This window comes from Rhinatrema bivittatum, chromosome 3 (assembly GCF_901001135.1).
Source record: "Rhinatrema bivittatum chromosome 3, aRhiBiv1.1, whole genome shotgun sequence".
Taxonomy (NCBI): Eukaryota; Metazoa; Chordata; class Amphibia; order Gymnophiona; family Rhinatrematidae; genus Rhinatrema; species Rhinatrema bivittatum.
Window position 1 is genome coordinate 252919691 of NC_042617.1, and position 6000 is coordinate 252925690.

Genomic DNA, 6000 nt, shown 5'->3' on the forward strand with positions numbered 1-6000 from the left:
TGATGGAGACCTGGGCACGTGATGGTGCCCCTGGTGCTCAATGGCTGCAAGGGCAACCTTGGTGCCCAATGGTGTTGAGATCCTCCATGGTGCTCACTGGTGTCCATGGTGCAAAAGGCCACTATAGCCCTCCAGCTTTCAATGGCAGTGGTGATGCCATGTCCTTCGATGGTGCCTTCTGCATTCAATGGTGCCCATGGCACTCTGTTTGAACTGTGCCAACAGTGCTTATTTGTGCCTCTGACGGCACAGGATGGTACCCACAGTGCTCACCAGCATCCACAGTATTTGACCCAAAAGCATTATCAATGCCTAATGCACTTGGCAGTATCTATCCATGGTGCCCACGGTGCTCAATTACCTCCACAATGCTCGATGGCATGTGTGGCATCGATGATTGCCATGCCTTGGTGCTCCACAGCACTAATGCCACTCAACAACATTGATGGCTTCAGTGGTGTTCAAAGTATTTGATAGTGCCCATGGTGCTTACTCGCATCAATGGCACCCAGGGCACTTTAAGGCACCCATGGTGTTTGATAGCATTGATGGCGCACATGGACTGAATGACTGCCATGCCACGGTGATCGATGGCACCAATGCCCACTCAACGGCCATTGATGGTGCTCGATAGCCACCATGCCACTGTGCTTGATGGTATCAAGGGCATTGGTGGTGCCTATGGTGTTTGATAGTGCTGTGGCACTCACTGGCCCCAAAGATGCCAACGGTGCATGATGGCCTCCATGATGCTCAATGGTATCGATTGCATTCCTGGCACATGATGGCCTCTATGACACTCGATGACGTTGATGGTGCTCCTGGGCAATGATGGCCTCCATGACTGTTGACAGCATTGATGGTGCTCCCAGCACACGATGGCCTCCATGATACTCGATGGTATTGATAGTGCCATCAGCGCATGATGGCATCCATGGCTCTCAATCCATGATGCTGACTGGCATCCATGGCGCTCGATGACATCATGATATCCATGTGAAATACCAAAATTGAAAAAGGGGCACCAAATTATTTGTGAAGGATTCCTAACGAAATGAGTAAACCGCAATATTGAACCCTCCAAATCAATGTACTGAACAGATATATAATATGATAACACCAAGTGTGAACCAGGTTCACACTTGGTGTTATCACGGCTTTTTCAAAAAACATCGGATGGGGGAGGTCCGTTTATGATTATAACCACAATCATACTACCCCTTGCGGGGATTTATGATAGCGATATATGAAACGTTCCTCTCTTTTCCAAAACTTTTTTCAACATTTATATTTAATTATTCTTTGTTGGAATTGCGTCACCTAACATTTGGGTCAGGAATATTATATATCTGTTCCCTGTACGTACCAGGATCAGTCCAGGACACCTGGTTGTGACTCCGCACCAGTAGATGGAGACAGACTAAAACTTGTGGGCGGAGCCATATATGCCCCTGTGCCAGTCACAGCCCCTCAGTCTTACTCTGTCTCCAGTAGATGGTGCAGGTCCAGTCACAGCCCTGCCTGACCTGATTCTGGTATTCCGTCGGGGTCGGTTCTTTGTCTTGGTTTTAGGCCAGTTTGGGCTATAGTTGTTTTTTATTTGGGAATTGTTGAATTTTGACTTTTTGCATTTTAAATTGTCACTGACGTCCCGTCCGCCCTGCCTCCCAGGGGGGTTGTGAGGTCCTGAGGGGACTACCCCCCCTGGTTGAGGCCGCTGCTAGGGTCGAGGACCCGGCTTTACCAGTAGCAGCGTCAGGGGTGACACCGGGGAGCCCGGTTCACTCACCCCTGCTGGATTAGGGCTCCAGGACTGTGGTCAGTGACAGGGTTTTTTTGTAAAAAAAAAAAAAAATGAAGGAAATCAGTTGTTGCTTGTTTTCCGGCTCTTCGTTCCTTCGCGTCGCCGCTCCGGGGGGGGCGCCGCTGGCAGGGGGGAGGTCGGTTCGTTATTTGTGAATCGCGTTGCTCGCTGTTTCCCCGCGGTTGCGTCGGCATGTCTCGTGGCTCGTCCTGTCGGGCCTGCGGCTCGGGTCGTTGGCTCCCCGGGGCTTCTCAGGTCCTGTAGGGACCATCCCCGCTGGTGGAGCACTGGCTGGGCTAGGGGTCGAGCCCGGCTCACTCACCCCGGCCGAAACGCTGGACCGCTGCGAGGGACAGTTCCCGGTAATTTAATTTAATTTAAAAAAAAAAAAAAAAAGGGGAAGATAGCCGGAGCGGTTTTTCGTTTCGGCGCAAGCGCCGGGGTTTCTTTTTCCTCTCGCGCGGTTGATTCGGCGTTTTTGTTTCTCTCTCTCCCCCCCCCCCCTTCTCCCGCCGCATAGGTCGGCCTGATCGACTTGCGGCTCCAGCGCCGCGCGCCTCCCTCACCCTCAGCTGTCCTCGGGCTGCGACACGGGGGGGGGGGGGCACGGGATCGGCGGCCTGGCTTCGGGGGGGGGTGCTGGTTCAGCGGCAGCCTCTCGCTGTTGTGAGGGGACCGTCCGGCGGTCTTTCCCAAGCCGTTTGCCGTCTGCTGCGGGACAAGAAAGTAAAAAAAATAAAATAAAATAAATAAATAAATAATTTCTGCGCCGCCCGCTCGCGCGCCATTCGCGGGAAAGTCGGCCATTTTGGTGCCGGCGCCAAGCGCGACACCGAGCGCAGCAGGCTCCGGGGATTCTCCTCATTCTCCCCCCCCCCAACGTCCGGCTCCGCCGTCGGTTCGCCGTCGGGGGCAGTGGGGGGACGGCTGGGGGAGAAACGACGAAACCTGAAGGATCTGTGCCCGGGGTTTTTCTTTTGGCCAGGCATGGGGCCTGCAAGGCCCGCACAGCCCACAGGCGCCCGGATGGCTAGGCGGGGGGGCCTGCGAGGCCGATCCCGCTGCTCTAGACACGCCCTCGGCCGCGGACCGCAGTGGGGCGATTCCTAGCCAAACGTCCATTCCGGGCCGTACCGCCTAGAGTGGGCACGGACCCTGCCTCTGAGTCTTCGGATCCGGACATTTCCAAGGGGCCCCCCCCCCTCCTCCGAGGGGGGCTGAGGGAGAGGTCTACGTCTGAATCGTCAGGTCCGGAGATTTCCAGGGCGCCCTTCCCGCCTCCGAGGGGGGCTGTGGGACATGGCGTGCCACTGCAGGGGGCGGCGAGGCAGTAACAGGCTTCGGAAGGGGATGGCTCGAGATTGAAGGAGCTGGCCCCTGATTCCCGCCAGCCTGGAGGAGTTGGGAATCGCCCCGCCGCCTGAGGGCTCTCGGCTGGGCTCCATTCCTCTTCGCCTCTCTGTGACAGCTCTGCTCTATCAAGTGTGGGATTCTCCGGCTTTGAGCCTGAAGGTCGCGAAGACTATGGGTACGCTCTCTCACTTGTTGGAGGACGACTGATTTCCCTGGGGGACAACAGGGTTTTCAGGCTGCCCGAGGGCAGATCCAGGACGCGGTCTTCGTTTTCGGCCAAGTCCCGCTGTTGTTGTTCCAGGAAGTCGCGCCCTCATAGGTCGTCCGGTCAGTCTTATTGGTCTTCCTCCTGCGGCAGCAGTCTTTTCGGGGGAAGCGAGGGAGCCCCGGCATCGCCGGGACCAAAGCTTCGCCATGAAAGGGGGTCGGCCCCTCTCTCGCCGCAGCCCCAGCGCGCCGTCCCCACAGCCAGGGCGCGGTTGCTGTCAGTTTTCAGAGATGGGCCGGCGTACCGTCAGACCAGTGGGTCCTCCATGTGCACAGACGCGGCTACCTCATCCGTCCCGGTCAACCTCGGCGGGGACCGTTTCTCCGTTTCCGTCATCGTCCCAAAGACAGCCGGCACGTCCAGATCTCTTCTGGATCTCAAAGGGGTAAACCGATGCCTTCGCGTTCCTCACTGGAGGCGGTTCGGTCGGTCATTGCCGTGGTCCGGCCCGGCGGTTTTCTGGCCTCCCTAGAGGTCTCGGATGAGTATCTTCACATAGGCATTCCGCCGTCGTTCCAGCGCTTCCTCAGGTTCGGCGTTCTAGGACGGCATTCCCAGTTTCGTGCGCTCCCGGTTGGTCTTGCGACGGGCCCCGTACATTCACGAAGGTGATGGTCGTGGGGGCGGCATCCTTACCTGGACGATTGGTTGATTTGGGCGACGTCCGAGGATCAGTGTCGGTTGACTGTGGCCAGGGTCCTACAACTGTTGGCAGTCCCTAGGAGGGGTGGTCACCTTCAACAAGAGTCATCGGACACCCACGCTGACCTTGGAATATCTGGGAGCCGTTTTCGCCACGAAGCAGGGCACGGTTCCTGTCACACGAACGGAGATGCTAACGGCGAGCTCAACTAAGGCGCTTATTGTCTCTCCGCTGGCTGTGGGTCTGCGACTACCTTAAGGTCCTGGGTTCTATGGCTTCAACACTAGCGCTGGTTCCCCGGGAGTTCGCGCATCTGCGACCCGTACAGTCGTCCTTCCTATCCCGCTGGATGCCGGTGTCGGAGGAGTTCCACTTCCTGCTTCCACTAGCAGGACACGCAAGCCCCAGCATGCGCTGGTAGCCGGATTCCAGTCGCCTGTTCTTCGGATGTGTCTCTTCTGGTGACCAACTTGGACGGTGGTAACCGCGGATGCCAGTCTCTCCGGTTGGGGAGCGGTCTGTCTAGGAAGCTCAGTCCAAGGCCTCTACTCGGGGTCGCCAGCCCAGTGGTCTATTCACAGACTAGAGACCGGAGCGGTCCGTCTGGCTCTGCAAGCCTTCCTACCGTTAGTGCGGGGTAAGGCGGTCCGAGTGTTGTCAGGCAACGTGACCACCGTGGCCTACATCAACTGCCGGGGCGGGACAAGGAGCCCACAGGTGGCGGAGGAGGCTCAGCGCTTGCTGACCTGGTCAGAGCTACTTCTCTCCAACGTTACAGCCTCTCGATTTGCACGAGTCGACACCGCTCAGGCGGTTTTTTTCTCAGCAGTCATCGCCTGGGTCCCGGAGAGTGGGAGCTGGCGGACGAAGTGTTTACATGGATCTGATGTCCACGGGGCACAACGCGAAGGCTCCGCGTTTTCAGTCGCCGTTAAGAACGGGAGGCAGAAGGCGTCGCTGCGTTGGTACTCCCCTGGCCGACGGCTGTTCTGCTGTCCGTCTTTTTCCCGTGGCCGATGTTCGGCGAGATTCTGCGGCGCATGGAGTTGCACCCGGCCAACGTGATCCGGCCGCATCGACCGTGGTGCGCAGACCTCGTCCAGATCGCGGTAATGATACCCTGTCGGCTCCAGGGAAGGGCGGGTCTGCTCCATCAGGGCCCCGTCTGTTTGGCGGATGCGGTTCACTTCCGCCTCGCGGCATGGTTTTTTGCAATGAGGCAGCTGCAGGGAAAAGGTTACTCAGATGCCGTGGTAACCACGTTGCTACGATCCAGGCGGCAGTCGACGGTCCCTGGCTTCTGTCCGTGTCTGGGTGTTTTTTGAGGAATGGTGCGTCCCGCGTGGGGTGTTCCCCACGGCGGCTTCCGTCTTCGACATTCTGGCGTTCCTACAGGCAGGTCTGGCCAAGGGTCTGGCGTGCAGTTCTATGGCTCCAAGTAGTGGCGCTTGGTTGTTTGTGAGGTGCGGTCCAAGTAGTGGCGCTTGGTTGTTTGTGAGGTGCGGTCCGTGGATCACCCCTGGCTCTTCACCCGGATATATCCCGTTTCCTTCGGGGAGCTAAGCACCTTCGTCCTCCAGTGCGTCTATCCTGTCCGGTTTGGAACCTCAATTGGGGCTCTCCGCTTTAGGCGCGGCGCTGTTTTGAGCCCTTGAAACGCGCAGCGACTAAAGATCTCGCGTTCAGGACGGTGTTCTTGGTGGCGATTGCCTCGGCATGGCGGGTTTTTGGAGTTACGGGCCTTGTCCCGTAGGGCTCCCTTTTTTTGCATATTTCCGATTCCGGAATTTTCCTTGCGGACGGTTTCTTCTTTTCGGCCGAACGTGGTGTCGTTTTTTCCATGTAATTCAGTTGGTAGAGCTGCCCGCTTTCGCGGTCGGGGAGTCCTCTGCTTCTACGGCGAGGGGTTTCCGGAAGCTTGCCGTGCGGAGT